The sequence below is a fragment of the Nycticebus coucang genome, chromosome 2, assembly GCF_027406575.1.
Source record: "Nycticebus coucang isolate mNycCou1 chromosome 2, mNycCou1.pri, whole genome shotgun sequence".
NCBI classification, from domain to species: domain Eukaryota; kingdom Metazoa; phylum Chordata; class Mammalia; order Primates; family Lorisidae; genus Nycticebus; species Nycticebus coucang.
In genome coordinates, this window is record NC_069781.1 from 1,745,072 (window position 1) to 1,767,809 (window position 22,738).

The window sequence follows — 22,738 nt, forward strand, 5'->3', positions numbered from 1 at the left end:
ACGGGCACAGTGGGGCCAGGTGGCCTCCCTGCTTGGCCAGACTGAGTCAAAGAACCTGCTAAGTCAGTTTGGCCGAGAATGCTCCCCACCCCTTGATAGTGAGTCGACCTGGACATACGATTGGGTTTCTCATTCTCCACCATCCCGCCTGTCTGCAGCAAGAATCCCCCTCACCTTGCTGTCTCCTAGTAGTTTCTATTCGCTGACCGCGACCCTATTCCCTGGCAGCAGATCCCCACCGGCCTGTGCTGTCTTCGGAGACCAGTGGCTGTGGTCCTAAGTAAAGTCCGCCTTATTGTGGTAATACATAGGGTAATATGAGACCTCGACCAACCCGTGACCACTCACTTCATCCAGAAACCCTTTACTGAGTGAGCAAATGAGAAAGACACTGTTCCGGTTCTCAGAGGCTACCGACCAGGTGAGGAGGTGGGCTCAGCATCTTGCCCTGGGGCTTTTCCTCTGCGCCATGCTACACAAATGCCTTCACTTGTGGTCATTCTACTTTTGTCCAGATGCCGTTTGGTGAATTGTCTCCTAAGTGCCTTCCCAGAGCCAGAGCCTGTGCTGCTCAGCAAAAATAGAGTAAAATGAAGACCAGGGACCAGGATACAGGCCTAGAGTGGGCATTTTTAACTTGGGAAATGGAAGTACTGACTTCCACTGTTAGAGACTCTGGGGCAAACAGGGCCAGGAAGGGGGCACTGGTGTCTGGGAAGCTGATCAGGTGACAGGTGCATAGTGACTCTGGAGGAGTGGAGGGGAACAGGAGCTAAAACCTGTAGGAAGGAATCGAGTGCAAGGTGTGAGGAAAAGGACCATCGCCCAGCCCTCCTGTGTCATCCAGTGAAGGGCTTGGGGAGCCAGGTCAAAGCATGTGGACCTGGTCCTGAGAGCTGCTGCAGAGAGGTAGGAGTGGGGCTGAGTGAGATGACTGAAAGGGCAGGGAGGAGGGAGGGGAGCCTGGGAAGGAGAAAGTCAGTAAGCTACCTCATCTTTCCAGGGAGTGATGCTGAAGGCCTGAGCTGAGAGTGAAGATGGGAAGACAGACTCAGATGGCCTGTGGGGAGTAGGGGCAGGACTGGGCAGTGCCTCTGATGAAGGGAGGGTGGGGACCAGAGGGGAGGCTGACATGAAGGCTCCAGGCCTGGGTGATGCTATCTCTGAAGGAGGGGGAGGAGGGACCAGTGCAGTGGGACCCTCATGTGGTGGTGGCCGAGGGCAGTTGAGCCTGTAAATCTGAAGCCCAGGAGAGAAGTCTGGACTAGAGACTAAGATTGAGCCATTGTCAATGTGGGCAGAAGAGGAGCAGCCACGTGGAACCGAGGGCAGTGGAAGCTGGAACTAAGGGTGCCCACCCATCCCTTACCTTTTGAGGATCTTGTGAAGAAAACCAAGAAAAAAGTACCAGGGAAGTTCTTGGAGTGTGGACCATTAGATGCAATGGGAAGATTTTGAGGAAAAAAGTACCAGGAAAGTTCTTGGAGTGTGGACCATTAGATGCAATGGGGAGATTTTGAGGAGAAAACGGGGGCCTGTTGGAAAAAAACTGAAACATCACATCATCTTGGCCAGGGAGGGGGTTAGGGGTGCGGACCTCGCTGGCATGGCTCTGGCATCTGAAACTCAGCATGTAAGCAGCTCTCCCTCAGTTTGCAGAAGGCCATGGCTCTTCTACCTGGGCCAGGCTGGACTGATTCTAGCTGGACTCTTCAGGTGTCTGCAGTCACCTGGCAGATGGGCTGGGCCCTCATCTATTCTCCTTCCACTCGCCTAGAGGCTGCCCTGGGCTTGTCCCCGTGGGAGCATGTGAGACCCACAGGGCACCTTTCCAACCTCTGCTTGTGCCTCTCTACATCCTTCAGGCTAAAGCAAGTGATATGTCTAAGTCTAAAGTCACAGGGCTAGGCCAAGATGACAGGGCAAAGGGTGGGGGACACAGGTCACCAGCAAGGCCATGGATGCTGTGGTTTGTTCAGAGGGGAGGAGGGCACTTTCTGGGCTGAGCACAGAGTGGGCAGAGGCTAGAGCCTGAAGCAGAGGCCACAGATTGGAAGGTCAGCTGGGAAGGGGCTGAGACTGGGCCCTCAAGGGTACCCCACTTTCAGCAGGAAAAATCTGAATGAATCCTCTCCTTCTTGGTATCAAATCTGTTACCTGCCTCCCTCCTTCCTCTTGGCCACATGCTGCATAGCGTGAGGTGGCCCAGCCACAGAGACCTCACAAGTGCCCACACAGACCATGAAGGTGAAATTGGCAGAAGGCCCCACGGTCCTCTGGACAGTGAGGTTTGTGAGGGAGGCCTTCCACTGTGTCCACGTTTCTCCTGAGTCACTGCTATGGGACAGATTCTTGCTGTCTCCACATTCTGATGAGGTATGAGGCTGTGTTCATTTTCTGTAGCAAGGATCCAATGGCTCCAGGGGAGGACCCTTCCTGTCACCTTCAGCCTCTGGCGCCAGGCATCCTTAGTTTGTGGCCACATCACTCCAGCCTCTGCCTCGGTTCCATGTGGCTGCTCCTCTTCTGCCCACGTTCTCCTCTACATATCTCCTTTAGGACACTCATCATTGAATTTAGGGCCCACCCTAAGCCAGGATGATGCTATCTCGAGATCCTTAATTCCATCTACACAGACCTTTTTTCCCAAATAAGGCCATATTCACCACTCTAGGGCCAGGATGCTGATACAGCTTTGGAGGCACCACCTACCCTGCACACGGCTCCCTGGTGTGCCCCTGCAGGTGTGGCTGCGATGGCAGAATTCTCAGGCACAGCCCAGCAGGCCCATTCTGATGGGACCATCGCCTCCTCTGATACTGTCGTTTTCTAGTGTGTGGGCCAAGGCAGGGAGATGGCTCCTGGTGGGCCTTGACCCTGCGTTGCCTGTGTCAGAAGTGGCTTTAAGTGTCTCCACTGGCAGCACTGGTCAGGCCCACTCATCTTTTGGGCCAGATGTCCTCAGTCCTGTGTCTCAGCGGAGCCCCTCCGGTGGCCACAGCCTTGCTCCTGCTGTTCTCCCAGCCTGGCTTACCTGTGCCTTGTTTGGACTCCTGTGCAGGTTCAGCACATTCCTCAGAGTACAGGGCCGCCCCCTCCCCACTTTGGCGGGCCGCCCCCCTCAACCCCCCCTCACCCCCGTAGGAAGGCTGCCCTGGCTGTGCATGCTCTGGGCCACCACTCAGCACATGGAGCAGGTTGATAAAATATTTCCCAGGAACCTGGAAGTTAGGGCAGGTGGTGTCCCTGTGGGTGTCAGCTGCTCCCCAGGGCAGAGGCTAAACAGCTGTTAGTCCTTTGCAAAAGCCACCTTGGAAGTGGCACTGCTCAGGGTGGCTGAGCCAAGTGATGAGTACAGACCCAGCCACCTCACGGTACCCTGCAGTGGGGGCACGCCCCAGACACCCCCCTCACCAGCTGGTGCAGGCTCAAGGATCTCCGCTTCCCCTCTACCCCATGCTGCCTCCGGACCCGCAGGTGCACCGACTTCCAGCACTTCCATTTCACTGGTCCAGCATGTGGTGATTTAGCACCTCCTGTGTGCTGGGCGCCACGTCAGGGCTATGATGCAGCAGGAGGAAGGCAGACAAGGAGCCCCTGGCCTGCTAGATAGGGAGCCCTGTGCTCATGTCTGGGGGCTGAGGGTCTTCAGGGCTCCAGGGCTCCAGGGATCGCTTCACTGTGGCAACAGAAACTTGCTCTGGCCAGTTGAGGCAGAAAAGGAGCTCATGGGGGGCCTTCAGGTATCCTCTCAAAATTTCCCAGGCCGTGAGGACCAGGCTGGGGCCCCAGCATCATGCTGTGGAGGGCGTCTCTAGGAAAGCCCACCAGCCTTCCCTGCTGGATACCTGCCCAACCCAGGCCTGCAGCCCCAGGAGCAGGGCTCAGCCGTTCATGTGGCATCCACGCTGTCGGCTGTGGGGTGGTCTCTGTCTCTGTTCTCAGAGGGTCCTCCTCTGGCCTACCAGCTTCTCCTGTACCTGGGGCCAGCAGGGGGTCAGCAAGGGCTGAGGTGGCTCCAGTTCCCCATGTCGTTGCGGGGCAGCGCCAGTCCTGGCTCAGGGCTTGGAGTGAGCTGGCTGCCCCAGCCTGGCTCTGCCTCCTGCCAGGAACCTAGGGTTCTCCAGAACAGTCTGTGCTGCCCTGGGTAGTGGTTGCTAAGGACCTCACCCCCTGCCTGTCATGGCTTCCCCAGGTGTTGTCAGTGGGTGGGTTGGGCAGGCTGGGCAGCATCTCTGCTGAGGGACCTCCAAGCCTGACTAGACAGGGTCTGCCACTTTCCCAGGGAACTGCCTCCCATGGCCTTGACCAAAGCCTGAGACTCTCCAAAACAGTGGCAGCCTGGTCACAGTACCTTGAGACGGCCACTAGAGGGAGGAAGCGAACCATTGTCCTGCCCAGAGATGGTAAGTGCGGGGTGAGTGTGCATGCTGTGTGCACCTGTTGTGTGTACGTGCCTGTGTGTTTGCAGATTGCGCGTGTGTGCATGTGTGTACATGTGCATATGTGTGAGTCCCAGGACTTCCAGGGCCTGGTGTCACTGCCTTTGATCCACAAATAAATACTGCAGGGCCCTGCTCCAGAGCCTGGGCTGGTGACCCAAGGCTCCAGGAAAGTGTGGAAATTTGAGGACCCAAGTCACCTGGGCCAGCACCCTCAAGAAAGGGCACTTGGAATGGGTCCTAAAGGATGGCTAAGAGTTCTCTAGGCAGAAGAGGAAGGAAATTGGGGGTGGGGGACTGAGGCATTCCAGCCCTAGGTCCCTCTTTGTGGCTCCTGGGGAGTCCCACGGTTCTCAGGACATGGCTCTTGCTCTGCCCCAGGCCCCTCTCTGCTGCTCTCCAGCACCGCCTGAAAAGGTCACCCACCATAGGAGGGTCCTGCAGTTGCCATGACAAGGTACCACAACCTAGGGGCCTAACACAAAAGACAAAAGAAATACTCTCTCTCACAGTTCTGGGGGCCAGAAGCTCAACACTGGGGGGGCTGCAGGCTTGCTTCCTTCCTAGGCTCCGAGGAAAAGTCTGTTACAGGCATCATCTAGGTTCCACTGACAACTGCAATCCTTGGCCCTTCTGGCCTGTGGCAGCGTCACTCCAATCTCTGCCTCCATCTTCACGGGGCCTCCCCTCTATGCCCCAAATCTCTCTCTGCCTTTCCACTAGAAGGACACCAGTCATTGAATTTAGGGCCCACTCTAAATCCATAATGAGCTCATCTCCATATCCTTAACTCAGTGCATCTGCAAAGACTATTTCCTGATACAACCCCATGTTCTGAGTTTGCAAATGGACCCTACCCGCTCACTGCACCCATCGCGGCCTTATGAACACTCAAAAGGGCAGGTCTTTGTCATCCCTGCCCTGTCCATACCCAGGCCTGGCCCACCCCTTTCTCACCAGAGAAGCTTCCCACAAGCCTCCCAAGGGGAGGTCAGTCAAGTGTGCAGAGTGTGAACAGTACCTTGGGGGACAGGGAGGTGGCCACACCCCCACCCTACAGGAGCTAAGGCATCAGGAGCCTGTGAATTGTGAGTGATTCCAAGGTTAATTAATTATTACATTAAAAATGCGCCCGTGAAGGGGCCCCACTAACAGGAAAGTATTAATCACCCGTTTCCTCAGACTGACAAGTGCGTTTCCCTAAATTCCTCCGCTGCTGACTTAACCAAATGATAATCTCCTGGCTGCTGCCATTTCCCATGAAGTCACAGCTCATGAATATTCCAGCATCACAATTTACTTTTTAAAAGGACAGACTTATTATTTCATTTTTAAGTTGCTGTTATGAATAATAATTTTGCATCCTCTGAAATAATGAAATGGTGGTGGTGAGTGCTTCTATCAGCCAGGAACCAGGAACTCTGACAAGGCAGGGCTTGCCCCCACTCTGTAGAGGACAGGGGATGCAAGGTCCTGACCTGCACTCAGCTCATAGAAACAACAGCTGGGGAGCAGTTGATGGGCCACCCTGGGTCCTGCATCTGTGTGCTGAGCCAGACCGTCTTGCCCTGTGCAGGCAGAGGTGCCATGGTGGGAAGCAGAGTAGTGGAGTCAGGTACATGCCAAGTTCAAGTCCTAACACTGCTGTTTGCACCTAATCTTGGGAAAATTACTTAACATCTCCAGGTCTCAGTTTCTCATCTGTACCATGGAAGTAGCAAGTTAGGGTTGGAACCCAAGTCACCCAGAGCCAGAGCTGGTGTCCCTCTGCCCCTCTCTGCTGCCTCGGACCTGGAAAGGGGGAGGACCAGAACACACAGCTTCTATCATGATGGAGAGGTGATGGTGCCCAGAGCTGGATGGAGCCACCCGGCCACCTCCCAAGGCAGTGTCTACCCTTAAGGACATTTCAGACTATTCTGAGTGCCCAGTGTAAACCGTATCAGAAATCAATTTTGTGACTCCCTTCCACAATCGCTCACGGGGGAAGCAGCTTTCCTTGCTATGCCTCCTTTTCAGAGATGGCATGGTGGTGAGTGGGAAGGACACTCCCCAGGCCTTGTCTTTCCTCCTGGGACCTGGTACAATCTCCACCACTGGCCTCTCCGCCCCAGCCTATTTCCAGATGGAGCTCGCTCCCCTCTTGAAAGCACCAGGATAGGGGCACCTCCCCAGTCTGGCTCTCACATAAGCCATCAAGGAAACCATCTCCTGCTATCGTGGGCTTTCTTATCCTCTGCCCCTGCAAAGCCCTCTCCCTGGTCTTCTACAGCCCAGCCCCTCCCCTTGCTCCGGAGACTCAAGCTTCCCCCTGGCGGGCTCAAGTTAGGGGCCCCTCTTTAAGGCTCCCAGACTTAAGTCATCTGGGATCAGAGCACAGATCATCCCCTTTCTCCCCACTCTGTGTTCCCTTCTGCCCCTCCCTCCTCAAGGACACTCCCAAGTCTTACTGTCCCTGTACCCCCAACCCCAACGCAGTGCTGTGTGAGCAGGTGATCAGCTGCACTGTGTTTGACTGTTTCAAATAAATGAATGAACTCATCCTGGGAGAGCCGTGACATGGGTTCACCCTGCAGATGATACGTATTTACAAAGTGAAATCCACTAAGGGGAGGACTCAGTGAATTCTATTTTGTTCTCGTGGGCTGCTATCACAACTCATCCTATAGAACAAAAATATAGATGATGTGTGAAGAAGTGCAAGTTTGCACCCCAGTTCCCCTGGTGGCAGCCGAGGCTTCATTGTGCAGGGCCCCTGGCTCAGGGCTTCTGCAAGCTCAGGGTGCCAGCTGCTGGCACTGTGCAGAGGAGACACCAATAGTGTAGGACTGGAGTTTTACTGTAACTGGATGTCTATAAACGTCCCTGGGAGCAAAGTCACAGGGAATATGAGTAGTGGGGCTTCCGGAGGCCTAGTTTCTGGAAAGCTGTGTGCTCTGCTGAAATGGCATTTGTGAGACTCGCAGCCATTTGTCACAGAGTGGGTGTGAGTGGAAGGCCTGTGGGGGTGGGGCTGTCTCACAGGAGTGATCCTTAATGTCCTGCTTCTTGGGGCCACTAAGCTCCATTCACACATCCCCCTCCCGCCCCAAGACAGAATGATAGCCAGCTCTCCTAGGGGCTTGGGGCCAGGCCACCTCTGGTGAGATGTTGGTGCCGGGAGGTCTCAGGCTGCTGCCCTCGAGGAAAGCAGGCAGAGCCTCCTCATCCCTGTGCTAGACTCCCGGGCCCATCCTGCTCTGACCTAGCTGGGAGGCCATAGAGCCCAGACACCCTGTGGCACATTCTACAAGTGCCATCTTGGCAAAGAGAGTACAGCCTTCTGCAAACTGGGTATGAGGAGGTCCTGGCCACTCCCATTCTCTATGGGCCCAGGGAGCCCAGAGCCTTCTCAGGGTCCTGGGGCAGAGCTGGACCCAGGCCTACTGAGGCTCCACCGGGCTCTGCCTGCATGCCAGGGCCTTTCCCCACATCCCTCTCCACTGGATTGGAGCACCTCTTGTGTGCACAGCCCAGGGAGGACCATCCCCCTTGTTAGGGGAACCCTGCAGGCACCTGGCCAGAGGGGCAAAGTCCTGGGAAGCCCCCCCCGCCCAGCATCTCCCCTGCCTCAGCCACAGGAAGAAAGTAGGCAGAGCCTAGAAAGGTTCCCGAATCCTCCTGCTTCTAAGCCTGGGACCAGCGGTTCCACCCATGCAGTCCAGGTGTGGCCATGTCTCTCTCCAAGGTGCTGAAACGTCTCCAGCCTGGGTGCAGTGCGGACAGGAGTTGCCCTTTGACCTCCTGTCTCACCAGCACTCCCTGGACATGTGAGAGCCCTTCACAGCACTCTTCAGCATCCTCACCTCCTTGTTATTTATCAAAACTTCTAGTAATATTACATAACATAAAGTTTACCATTTTAGCCCTTTTTATGTGTGCAGCTCAAGGGTGGTAAGTATGTTCATGTTGTGCAGCCAGGGCCACCCTCCATCCACAGACCTCTTTCAAATTCCCAATCTGAAACTGTGTCCCTTCCCCTTTCCCAGTCCCCAGCAATCCCATTCCACATTCTGTATTTATGAATTTAAAGACTCTGGGGTCCTCTCAGAAGTGGAATCTCACAGCATTTGCTCCTTTGTGACTAGCTTCTTCTACTGAGCATAATGTCCTCAAGATTCATCCCTGTTGTAGCCTGTATCAGAAAGTTTTTCCTTCTTAAGGCTGAATGATACTCCTCTGCTAGGTGGGCCGCACTGAGTTTGTCCTCTGCAGGTGGTCACTCAGGCTGTGTCCACCTCTTGGCTCTTGTGAATGACACGGCCATGAACATGGGTGAGCAGGTGCTTCTCCACATCCCTGATTCCAATTGTTTTGGGTGTAGACCCAGAGCGGGGTTGCTGGATCACAGGTTAGGTGCTTCTTTAATGTTTTGAGGACCCCATCCTGTTTTCACAGCTGCTGCCCCCTTTCACATTCCCACCAGCAGAGCACAAGTTCCCCATGTCTGCACATCCTCACCCATACCTGTCGTTTTGGGGGGAGGGCATGCGGCCTAACCAGTGCCCCCTATTTTCCAACCATGTTTTTTGTTTTGCTTCACTTTTTGTTCAGTAGGAAGTGTGTAGAGGTGAGCGGGATGGCAGCTGAGAGCACAAGTTTGGAGCCACACAAATCTGGACCCAAGTCCTTGCCTCATTGTTCCCGAGCCCCGTGATTGTAGACTCCTCAGGGTGGAAGGAGAGGTGATAGGAGCGAAGCCAAGTGAGAGGGGAACAACGTGGCAGGTATTTCATCACCCTCCAAAGAGAAGGCACTAAGGCAGAGGACTGCCCGCAGGACAGAGCCCCTGCTTGCCCTGGAGGGGAGGCGGTGGCGGCTGCCTCCAGAATAACCTCCTTCCTAGTTCCATCAGCTAAGCTGTGGAGGCCTGCTGTCTACGGCGGTGATCTAATGCTTCCCAGTTCTGTGATAATAGCCTCTGAAGATGCACAAAATAGCTAATGTTTGGGCACCCTGATGCAGGAAGCATTCGGCACCGTTTCTGGGAACATGAGACATTTAAGCAACTTCCTTGCTGAATATTTCATGATTTACATTAATGGCTTTCTGGTGTTTTGTTTTTTTTTTTTAATAACAAAACTGTCCACATTATGATGGGTTAAAATGTGGTTCTTCCAGCCACTCTTCCTCCGAGACAACCCCCCCCATCCCCCATAGACCCTCTGCCACACTCTTGTCCCTCAGGGCCCTCCTCCTGGAACACACATCTGTCCCTCTGCAGGCACCTGCACAGGCACAGGGGTGGAGACATTTGTGGTGGGGCCACGCCATGAGGGAGGGCCAGATCCTGGGACCTGCCCCACCAACCAGCCTGCCACACGGCCTGGGCTGTCCTGGGCCTCCGAATCCACCCTTGCTGTGCTGGGGTGGCTGGGGCAGGTCCTTCTTGGCTACTGAGTTTCTCCAAACACAGCTATCATGAGATCAGAGCAGGAAGCATTGAGTGGGGGGCCAAGGCCTCAGGGTAAGGAGGGCCTCAGAAGTGTCCCTGCCCAGGGTGGGGCCTGGCCAGCCGCAGCACAAACCACCAGTCTTGGGAACCTCTCCCCATGGGGGTGGGCTCCTAGCCTTTCATCAGAATTTCTGGAATATTCCATAACTCAAGTTGCAAAATCATAGCAATTAGACTTCCCAGAGCCTCTTGGAGGTACTATACAAATGCACGGATGGTGGGATTGAACAACCCAGAATTAATCTCCTTAAGCGACGAATGGAATGGTCCCTTCCACAGCATCCCCCCCACAGGAGCTTGCTGGTTCTTCTGAAAAGTATTTGCTGCCAGAGAGCGGCCTTTTACCCCCTTCAAGGCCCTCACCCTTAACAGCCCTAGGGCATTCTCATCTCCCAGGCCCCACCTTCTGCAGCTGAGTCCTTGGGCTCGCTGGCTGGATTCGTAGGCACTGTCTCTACTAACACTTGGGAGAAACTCAAGACCCCAGAGGCCAAGGCTGAGGACACGCTGTGGGAGTGGCCAACAAGACCTTGGGTCTGGCCACCGAGTCTGAGGAGGCGCCAGGACACAGGGAGCCACAATTCAGTGAGGGCAAAGGTCTCATTGTAATGCCCTAACTCTATTTTGTCCATAGAGCCAGATTTACTTCATTTTGCTAAGGACTTTGCTAAGGGCCTTCAACATCAGGAAACTCAGCAGAAAGCTGCAGAGTTTAGCAAACCCTGCAAAATCCAGTGAAACCCCAGCTCCCCCTTGTAAGCACTCCCCTTACCCTGTAGATCTAATTTTGCAGGTGTCGGCTCTTGTGAAATTCGGCTTGTGTTGAGAACTCCCCCTCCCCTACCAAAAGCTCCTTATAAAAGGTATCCACCCCTGCTTTGGGGGGTGGAGAGACTTTGAGGCATAAGCTCGCTCTTGGCCAGGCAGATCAATAAAGGACCCTTGCTTAATTTGGATTCAGTTTGCTGGCGTTTCTCTATTCTACTCACTTTGTGTATAACATCACCTGTGGTGGCCCAGGGTACACACTTGAGCTCCCAGCATGCTCCAGCCCATGTTTCTGAGCCTCCAGGGCTCAAGCAAATCTGAGAAGCTGCTCCTCCAGCCCCCAGTTCCAACCCCATGGACCTAGGCTTGTGGCAGTGACCATTGCACTTGAGTCTGGCCCTCCCCCACCACCCAGGATACACCTGGGCAAGAGTACATGGTCCTTGGTCATTTGGGGTCCTCCCTCCTCCCAGTGGGCAGGCTGTGACCTTGGGGTCCCCAGGTCTCTGGGGCAGGCTCCCAACATGCAGCAGGAAGGACACACCCAGGCTTTTCTGTACCAGGAGGACCAGCTTGGAGGCAATGCAACCACATGGGAGCAGCCTAACGCCCACCCCAGGGCCCCCAGGTGGGGGTAGGGACCCTGCTGCTCACAATAGGCCTAGAGCCCAGGCACAGCACCAAAGCCCCCCCAAAACTAACCCCCAACACTGCCGCCCAAAACTGACCCCCAACACTACCCCACCAACACTGCCTCCACCAGCACTGCCCACCAACAATGCCCCCACCAACACTGCCCCCACCAGCACTGCCCCCACCAGCAATGCCCCCACCAACACTGCCCCCACCAGCCCTGCCACCATCACCACTGCCTCCACCAGCACTGCCCACCAACACTGCCCCCAACAACACTGCCTCCACCAGCACTGCCCCCAACAACACTGCCCCCAACAACACTGCCCCCCCAACACTGCCCCCACCAACACTGCCCCCACCAGCACTGCCCCCACCAGCAATGCCCCCACCAATACTGCCCCCACCAGCACTGCCCCCACCAGCACTGCCCCCACCAGCCCTGCCACCATCACCACTGCCTCCACCAGCACTGCCCCCCAACACTGCCCACCAACACTGCCCCCAACAACACTGCCTCCACCAGCACTGCCCCCAACAACACTGCCCCCCCAACACTGCCCCCAACAACACTGCCCACACCAGCACTGCCCTCACTAGCAATGCCCCCACCAGCACTGCCCCCACCAGCAATGCCCCCACCAGCACTGCCCCCACCAGCACTGCCCCCACCAGCCCTACCACCATCACCACTGCCTCCACCAGCACTGCCCCCAACAACACTGTCCCCCCAACACTGCCCCCAACAACACTGCCCCCACCAGCACTGCCCCCACCAGCAATGCCCCCACCAGCACTGCCCCCACCAGCACTGCCCCCAGCCCTACCACCATCACCACTGCCTCCACCAGCACTGCCCCCAACAACACTGCCCCCCCAACACTGCTCCCAACAACACTGCCCCCACCAGCACTGCCCCCACCAGCACTGCCCTCACTAGCAATGCCCCCACCAGCCCTACCACCATCACCACTGCCTCCACCAGCACTGCCCCCAACAACACTGCCCCCCCAACACTGCCCCCAACAACACTGCCCCCACCAGCACTGCCCCCACCAGCACTGCCCTCACCAGCACTGCCCCCACCAGCACTGCCCCCAACAACACTGCCTCCACCAGCACTGCCCCCACCAGCACTGTCCCCACCAGCACTGCCCCCCCAACACTGCCCCCAACAACACTGCCCCAACCAGCACTGCCCTCACTAGCAATGCCCCCACTAGCAATGCCCCCACCAGCACTGCCCCCAACAACACTGCCCCCACCAGCCCTGCCCCCACCAGCACTGCACCTACCAGCCCTGCCACCATCACCACTGCCCCCACCAGCACTGCCCCCACCAGCTCTGCCCCCACCAGCCCTGCCCCCAACAACACTGCCCCCACCAGCACTGCCCCCACCAGCACTGCCCCCAACAACACTGCCCCCACCAGCCCTGCCCCCACCAGCCCTGCCCCCACCAGCCCTGCCCCCACCAGTGCTGCCCCCACCAGCACTGCCCCCACCAGCCCTGCCCCCAACAACACTGCCCCCACCAGCCCTGCCCCCACCAGCACTGCCCCCAACAACACTGCCCCCACCAGCCCTGCCCCCACCAGCACTGCCCCCACCAGCCCTGCCCCCACCAGCACTGCCCCCAACAACACTGCCCCCACCAGCCCTGCCCCCACCAGCACTGCCCCCACCAGCCCTGCCCCCACCAGCACTGCCCCCACCAGCACTGCCCCCACCAGCCCTGCCCCCAACAACACTGCCCCCACCAGCACTGCCCCCACCAGCACTGCCCCCAACAACACTGCCTCCAAAAACACTGCCCCCACCAACACTGCCCCCACCAGCACTGCCCCCAGCAGCACTGCCCCCACCAGCCCTGCCCCCACCAACACTGCCCCCACCAGCACTGCCCCCAACAACACTGCCCCCACCAGCCCTGCCCCACCAACACTGCCCCCACCAGCACTGCCCCCACTAACACTGCCCCCACCAGCCCTGCCCCCAACAACACTGCCTCAACAACACTGCCCCACCAGCACTGCCCCCACCAGCACTGCCCCCACTAACACTGCCCCCACCAGCACTGCCCCCACCAACACTGCCTCCAACAACACTGCCCCCACCAACACTGCCCCCACCAGCACTGCCCCCACCAGCACTGCTCTCACCAACTCTGCCCCCACTAACACTGCCTCCACCAATACTGCCACCCACCAGGCTCTGGCTCTTCCTTGAGGGACCCCGGTGGGTCTGGCTCGCTGCGGGAGGGTGCCAACCTTTACATAACCAGGCAGGAGGCCCAGGGTAGCTATTCAAGAGAAACTCAGCAAGGCTTACTCCTGTGCCACTGGACTCAACTCACAGCCTGTGAAGGCAGGGCTGGAGGGGGGCAGAGTGGGAGAGTGGGGTGCAGAGCAGGGCAGCGCCCATGGCAGTGGTGGGTAGAGGGCATCTGGGGAGACAGGGTGGGTGGGGGCGGCACTGGGCAGCCAGAGGGGGAAGCCATAGCTGGGGGGTTCTCTCCTTCGGCTAAACTCTGCCTGTGGCCCCGACTTCTCTCCCACCAGAAGGCTGGCTGGGCTCACAACCTTGACACCAGGACACTGTTTAATTTTTGGACACCAGAGTACACAATGTCAGGCACCGAGGATGCTGATTTTGTTTCATTCGTAGGCCCCACCCCCTCCCTCAGCCCCGGGCAAGTGCGGTGGGAGCCTGACCCCTTCTATAGCCTGGCCTCTCCTTTGGGGGCCTGCGACACCGGCAGTGGGGACTCTGTCCTAATGCAGGGGCCACATGGAGGGCAATCCTGGGTCTTCAGACCACCCCATCCAGGCCCAACACACCTGCCCCTCCCCAGGGAGTCCCGCCCCCAGAAAGGGCCCCTGAGCAGGTGATGTGAGGCCTCCGCTCACGCTGCCCAGCTTCCTCCACTTGGCCCCATGCCCTGCTGGGGGCCATGGGCAGCCCAGCTCCATCTTTGTTGCCATGCTCTGTTCTGAGGCCACTCACTGGGAGCTCCACCAGGAGGGCAGGGCATTTCCATCCTCACTTGGGGATAGGGTCCCCTCCCCCTCCTGCACCCTGGACACCCTGGGCACCCTGGGACAGTTCACAAGGCACCTTAGCTAGGCTGGGGAGGAGGTGACCTGAGGCTGCTGTGAAGAGTGGGGTGCAGACTCGGGAGGCGACTTGTTCCCACAGTACCCGGGGCTGCCCCAGCCCCTGTGACTCTGCCTCTGGCCCAGTGACAGAAGTTCCAGGCAGCCACAACTCCCAGCAATAAGAGATGGGGAGACTGAGGGGCAGAGAAGAGTGGTGACTGGCTGCACTGGGTGGCTTCTGGAAATTAATCCCCCCCACCCTCATCACCCGAGCCCCAGCCCCTGTCTCTCCAGCAAGACCAGAACTTCCAGCCAGGCCAGGGCCAGGAGGCCTCACTCAGCCTATACTACCACGGAGGCCCAGGGACCATCTCAGGCTCAGGTTGAGGGTGGTACCGGGGCCTGGCGCCTCCCTCTTGTCCCTCCCCTGGTCTCCTGCACCCAGTGGCCAGGCTGGCATCATTGGACTTGGCACTGCAGCCGGGTCTGGGCACTTGAGCTGCATTTAGATCTGGTCCCTGCGAGGAGGTGGCGGGTACATGGCGTTCTCCTGGTGCACAGCCAGGCCGCCTAGCCCCTTCCCTCCTCCACTCAGCCCTGTCATCAGCAGCAGTGCAATCTCAGGCACTGTCCACCCCCCACATACACACTGTCCACAGCCCAGGCCCACCTTATACCCCGTTGGACTGGGGGGCAGCCATGTCACCAAAGGCAGTGATGGGGGTGCTGCTGCCCATCCAAGGAGCCCACAGGGGTTGAACCTGGACCTGGGACATGACCCCTAACCTGTAGGCTGTCATGGACACATGCCACTTGGCTGGTGCTGAGTGCCGGCAGGTGGCCATGCCCAGACCATGCTCTAGAAGTGTCTTGCGGTGGTCCCTTGGGCTCACTTAAGGTCATCAGACTAAAGGTGGCCCCTGTGAGGAATATTCCAGGAGCCAGGGAAAGGAGAGCCCTGGCAGTGAGGGGTGTGAGGACATCTCATTCAGGAGACAGCCAGGGAGGCTAGAGCCGGCACCAGGAGGACAGCCTGGATGGGAGAGAGGCATCATAACCAAGCCCCAGGAATCGTGGGCTGTGGCTCCCCTAGCCCTAGACTGTGTACACACAGGGTTTCCACCATTGCCATCAGTAATGTGGGGAGCACTGCAGTAGAGCAGCCACTACCACCTGTGGAGATGGGTCCACTGTAGGGGCTGCAGAGAGAATGTCCCAGCTAGATGATGCCCACCAGTGACCCCAGTCAGTCTGGCTACCCTGGGAATATTCTCAAAGCCATTTGAAGCGCCCCCAAAGCCAGGAGACTCTCAAAACCCCAACCCTGGGCTCAGCTCCCTCCCTGGATGCTAGGGAGACATTCCCCCACCCCTCACAGACACCTGCATGAACCACTCCCCCTGTCTAAGAGAGGATGCCCCAGGATGGCTGGGCCATGGCCAGAAAGAGTTCTCACTGTGGGGAGCACTGCAGGGGAGCAGCCACCACCACCTGCAGAGATGGGTCCACTGTAGGGGCTGCAGAGAGAATGTCCCAGCTAGGTGATGCCCACCAGTGACCCCAGCTTGGTGTCCCCCACCATGGGAAGGACAGGCGGGACACTCAGAATGCGGCGCCTGGCTGGAGCTGGTGCCCTAACACCACCCTGGTCCTGGCTGAGCCCCAGGCCAGGGCCCTCACTCTGCACCCAGGGGCCAGCTGTCTGTGGCCCCCTTGGCCCAGACTGTGCTGTCCGGGGGCCAATGGGACCACGTTTCCCAGGCGGCACCCAAGATGGTGCCTGGGTGGTAATTCCTAATTAAATAGAACACAGAATGGGATCGTAGAGTGATCACCCAAATTGATTGGATTTTGGAAAACAAATACTCCGCTAACATCACTTTCGTGGGTGCACGTGGCTGTGAAGCAGGGGCACAGGGGGCCTGGTGATGAACGAGGACTCCTTCCCCTCTGGAGTCCCACACTCGCCAATGCAGCTGCCTGCGGGGCACCAGCAAGGCTGATTTATCTGCTCAAACGCTATGTAGTGCTTCAGATTAATAAAAATATTTAATAAAGAATCAAGATGGTTTATCTGTAATGCAAAGAGAATCACGTTGCCTATATATTTATTACTGAGAAATTGCAAGCAGGAAGAACTAACGGCACAAGTTACTGTATAAATGACAGAAACGCACGCTCCGGTTATGTGCGCTGCTCTGCCCATAAACATAATCTATTCGCTCGGCTCTTTCGGCTGATTCCACAGCCTGCTCCGCATTGTGGAGTTTAATATCCCCAGTTCTCAGCAGCACAGGGAAGTGATTAAATAAGAAATAAATTTGGCCGTCATTGCATTTAAAATTAAATCAAGGATCATTTGTTACCCCAAATGAAGCAGTCCTCCTTCCCTGCCCGTAAGTAGGCTGCTGTTTGCCGAACCATTTAGAAATGTATATATAGTAAACTCAGCGCATAATGGCTTGTACATAATACGGTCTTTATGGTGCTGCCGCACAGAGCTGCCAGGAGAGCCCATAAGCTGCACACAGCTTCTTTAATTTAAAGTTATAGGTATGAGGCTTTGCAGGCTGCTCTCAGATTCATCTGAATCTTGTTGAAGGCTCATGCAAGTCACAGAAGCCACTGCCCTAGCCCCTGGTGCCCTCACCTCTCACTTGGGCAACCAGCTCCCCTGCCTTCTTGGGGAGGACAGGGAACTGGGGTGGCTGAGTCAGGTCCTCGGCGCTGAACCCCAGCCCCAGGGCAGGAGGGATGCTGCATCTGAAGCGGGGCCAGGAAGGAGGCCCTGTGAGCTCCCCTCCCAGCAGAGCATGCTACCCGTGAGCCTGGCAGAGCTGCCCAGACTCCTGCTGGCTTCTCCGTCTCCTCAGCTTGAGTTCATATCCCTGGTGGTGGCTGAGAAGCTAGGGATGGCCCTGAGAAGCCGAGCTGTTCCCTGGCATGTCTGCCCATTGTGGCTCTCCTGGTGGCGATGGGAAGAGCCCTCTGCATACAGCTGTCCCAGAGAAGGCAGGGCCCTGGGAGTTGAATTTTAGAGGTGTTTCCAACAAAAATAGCTTATTAGGGTTTAGCATTTGAAGGGGTGAAGTTTCAGGGACTGCACTAATCATGACCCTGCCTCTTTCCAACCTGATGATGCCAGGTAAGAACCTCATGTGGGTGACCCTAGGGGGCTGGATGTGTCCCCCCATAAGGTTTGTCCAGTTCCTCACCCCAGAGCCTCAGAGGTGACCTTAATGGGAATGGGGTGGTCACAGATGAGATAACACTGGGTGGTGCTTTACTTGTATGGCAGCGTCCTGATAAGAGGAGGAAGGAGAGACATGGACACACATGGGGAGGGCAGCACCTCCTGAGGCTGGACGAGGCCGCCATAGAAGCTTTGGAAGGAGCATGGTCCTGCCAACCTCGACTTTGGGCTTCTGGCCTCTACAGGTGAGAGAATAAGCTTCTGTCGCTCGGACTGGAATATGTGATAACAAACCAGCCACCTGGATGCCTTGGACAAGCACCACCCCACACCTGTCCCACATTTGCCAGAACAGAGGTTCTCACCATTCTCAGGTAAGAAAACAGAGGCCCACACAATGAAGTGGGGTGTCTGAGGAGGACCATGTGAAGCTTGAACCCAGGATGGAGGGATCCCCCACAGGGACCTGCCCACTGAGGCCACGCAATGAAGTGGGGTGCCTGAGGAGGACCACATGGGGCTTAAACCCAGGATGGAGGGGGACCCCCCTCACAGGGGTCTGCCCACCGGGCAGCTGGCCTTTCCAGAATGGTCAGGCCTGCACACAGGCCTGGGGGCCATCACTGCTGAGTGAGTGAGGGAACAGATGAAGGACATCCCGCTCCAGCTCCAGCCCCTCCTCCACAGGTGCTGGAGACCCACCTATGTCATCAGGGAGTGGGGAGGGTGGGGAGGGCATAGGACGGGTGCCCTTGGTATGGCCCCTGTGCCTTTTGTACAGAGACCTCTGAATAGTATATAGGGCTCCCCTCAGCTCTCCTGAGGAAGCCCGGGGCTGTGAGTGTCTCCTCTGTCCCTGGAGCCAGGCAGAGCTGGGGCAGGCCCTGGGGACGGCCAGGCTGGGAGAGCTTCCTGGAGGCAGCAACTAGTCTCCTATCTACCGCCCCTCAACTGCCTGAAGGAAGGCCACAGGCTGCCACCCTCCAGCAGTGCCCCAGCACTGTGTCCTGGCCCCGCAGCTTGTGCGGATGCCACCCCTCCCTCAGCTGCAGGACACGAGTGGGGCCGTCTCCAAGCCCCAAGTGCCTTGATCCCTGGATGTGTTCAGTTCTGGTCTTGGCTGGGACAACAGGTGGCAGACAAGGGTCAGAGCAGGCCCCAAGCAGGAGAGATGCTCGAGGGGCAGTGCCCAGTTTCCAAGCTTGCTCCTAGCCCCCAGCCTAGATCTGGAGCCCAGGGGTGTTCTCTTTGTCCTTTCGTCCCTAGGCCGGTGTGGAGCTGGACATGTGCCCTGAACGCCTGTCCCTGTCCCCGCCATGCGGTGTCCCAGCTGGGGATTCCTGAGTCCAGCAGCCCGAGCAAAGCAGCACAAGCCTGTTTCTGCTGTTGGCTGGGTAGTCACAGAAGGTCGGCAAATCACCCTCACCCTGCTTATCTCTTCCCCTGGTGAGCATACACCCTCCACCCCAATGGACTTGGGCACCTGCTACCCTGGCTGGGGACACTGGGATAGAGCCCCTGTGTCCAGGTCCAGCAGGGGCCTGGCCAACACAGCCTGGGATTCCATCCGGCTATCAACTCTGGTTGCCTCTGCCAAGTATATTAAGGTTAATGTCACTGCCGTGTTAATGGCCTACTGTGTTTTAATGTGTAATATAAACTTAAAAATTAATTGCCTCACCTCTGAAGCATCTTTAACTGCTTCTGAAAGGAAGTATGACTAATAACCATAATTTTAACGTCAATTCTTTTTAGATGTTTACGTGTGACCATATTTCTTTTGTTAGTTCACAATTTCACATTTTCTCCTCCTTCAAAAAAGGAAAAACATCTCCTTTATGCATGCTCTACCATTAATTTTCATAATGCTCAAAGGAAAATAAGGCAGTCCTTTTCCCACCAGTATTATGTGTGCAGGTGCCAAGTGTGGTAGCAGGCATGACCCTCGCTCTTTTCCACCAGAGCAAGGTCCTCAGTGGAGAAGGGAAGGTAGCATGGAAGGTGGCTCCCCTACTGTTGCCGACCACCAACCCCAGCAGGTTCTCTTCTTCCAGTTGGGATCCCCTCACCCCATGGGAGCAGTGAGGCATGACCCCTGTGCGACCTCTGCAACAAGTAGCCACCACCTGGCAGGGATGCTCCACTCAGGCCGGTGCAGCCCAGGGCCTTGGTGCCCCGCTGGGGGTTCCTGCATCTGCCAGGCCCTGATCACAAAGCTTCCTCTCTGGGTGGGCATGTGTGGTGGGCTTGCAGTCACCCCACTGGACAAAGCCCAGGCATGATGGCCTCACAGGGCTGCAGTGAGCAGGGGCCCAAGGGCAGAGCTGTGGGAGCAGGAAGGCTTCCTGGAGACACCTCGGCTGAGCGGGAGGCAAGTCTCTGGCAGTTCTATACCAGCAGCCCCTCCCTCAGGCAGGCTGACTTTATTGCCCAGAGAACAACAAATCACTCTGACAATAATGGGGATGAACAGACACTTAATTAAATGGCCATGAGGCAGCACCATCATTAATTTTCAATTGGGCAGCCAGGTCCTCAAGGCTGGGGCCTGGAGTTGCCTGGGGCTAAAGCGTGGGGCAGGACGCAGCTGGCCTGATCTGGGCTTAGACTGGGGACACAGGCCTGTGACTGGGGGTGCCTGGCCAGCCCGACCTTCCATATGGCCAACGAGAGTCTACAGAGCCTGCCATGGTCTGGGTAGCAGCCACCAGATCCCCTCCAGAGGCCATGCTGCCAGGTGTGACTGCCAAACCTTCACCCAACAGGGGGACAACTCGGGCCCATACATGGGTGTCCTAACCTTCCCCAAAGGGGTGGGAGAGGGCCGTCAACCTGTGGGTAGCCTGTCCCTGGGCCTGTGGCCATTCTTCCAGCCACAGCAGCTGTTAGTGGTTAGTGTCTACGGGGCAAGAGGGGACAGAGCCCTGGACCAAGTGGCCCTGATTAGCAGGCTCCCACATGGAGACCTGAGAGAGAGGGGAAGTCCACCATCAGGGTGCTATGGATACACTGGGGACTGGCACAGGGCTGACTTTGAAAGGCTTGCTGAGACAGAGTAGCCTGCCCCCATCCCAGGCTCCGTGACATGCTGTGCTCCCTCCTGGGGCTCTGTGGATCTGCTCCAATCCACCACCTCCCAAGTTCTTAATTCCCTCTAAGTTGTCTCTAGTCACATGCACTCTGGGTTTCTTCCTGGGTCTGTGGGGATTGGGGGCTGCAGGGGTGGCTGGCAGGGAGGCTGGTGGGCACAGTCATTGACAGAGTGGGAGAGGACTGAGGACGGGGTCCCTGGCAAGGCCGTGTGCTGGGGGACACCTCCTAGGCAGCTCCCGAGAGAGGCGGGCGGGCAGCCTGGTGCCAGGCCAGGCAGCTTGCGTTACCGGCTGCGAGGCTCTGAGAGGCAAGCTGTTGGTGCTGGCGGAGCTTGGCAGGCGGAGCAGGAAGGGGATGTTTGCAGACTGCCACCGACAGCTTCCCTGCCGACACATCCTGCCAAGTGAGCAGCGCCTGTGCGCGCTCTGAGAGCAAGCGGCGGGCGGAGCCCTGGGCTGGGCTGTCTCTAGGGCAGTCACGATGGGGGCCAGGGAAGGTTCTGACAGACAAACCCCCTACCTGCCATCCCCGGGGGCTGCAGGCCAGAATGGGGGCTGAGCGGCCTCCCCCTGCCAATTCAGGGCAAGCTCCTTCCCTCGGCGCCATGAGCACCCACAGGCAGTGATGGATAGGGGTACTGTGGCCGGTCATTACCATTAATTATTATTATTTCCTAATTTAAAAAAACTCACAGTTGGGAGGCAGTGTTTTTCAGAATAGACAGTATGGCCATAGCATGTTGGTAGCTTTGGAGGGAGGCAGCGTGGGATCCAGAAAGCCCAAGGCTGGCACAGGGTCCAGTGGTCCCTGTCTTTCCCCACCTCCAGGTTAGAGTCCAGCCACGTCCCATAGAACGTCCCCAGAACCCACACTCATCCCTGCCCTGGGAGTTCTGATGTCCTTACCAAGGGCAGAGGCCCCCTCCTGCCCGCAGGTGACAGAGAGGGGCAGAGGAAGTGCTGGATCAGGCTGAGTGCAGAGGCCCCTCCAAGGGCCTTACCTGTCGGTCTGCTCCCAGGCCCCAGATGGCCAGCCCAGCACCCCCAGGTCCCCTGCTTTGCTGGGCGCCTGCTGAACCACTGTACAGAGAGGCCACACAGGGCCTGGCTGCCCCGGCTGTCCCGACACCGGCAATAAGTATCCACCAAACAGATTGATTATGAAAAGAGCTGGTGCCAGTTACAGGAACTGTGGCACTGACCGTCGTGAGCTCATGTTCCATCCAGGCTGGGGACTTCAGGGCCCTCCCTTTCCTTTCTGGAGGCCAAAATGATCAGATTTATTGCGGCCATAAGAGGTCATCGATGCACTTAGTGGCTTCCAGCCCCTGGTTTGAGGGGAAGTCAGGGCGGGGGCTGAGGCAGGCCAGCTCCCGGAATCACTATTCCCACAGCTTCTCCATCCCCCACTGCCATGGTAGCAGAAGGGAGCCTGGAGAACAGAGCTGGGGCTGTGCCTGGGAAGAGTCCCAGCTCACCCATGAAGGCTGGGCTGTCCCTGATCCCAGGTGTCCAGGGCACCCCCAGCAGGCTCTCCTCCCAGGGCTGGGCTCCTCCCTGCCGGTGAGTCTTTCCTACTGGGCACTGGGTCCCCTCCCTGCCTAAGCCAGCAGACTGGGCACCACTCACCTCCACAGAGGCCTGGGCCAAGCACCCTCCCTCTGAGCCGCAGTTTTCTTTCCTGATACACGGATGAGGTGAGAGCTGCTCTGGGGGACTCCACGGCACCTACCAGGCAGCCCAGGACAGCACCAGCCTGTGACACCAGCAGGGCTACTGTGCTCACCTGGATCCTCAGAGGCTTCCTGGCACCCTGAGTGAGGGACACAGGGACAGAGGACTCAGGCTCTGACGGAGAAGCCTGTGCTCCCCAGTGCTATGCTCCTTCCCATGAATCCACACTGTCCAAAAGGTGATCAGACTCAGCACTGCCAGACCTCACATTCAAAAAATGATCAGTGGCCCTTTAATTTCCATACAATAACTATCTTATTAAATCTAAATTTAATGCATATTTG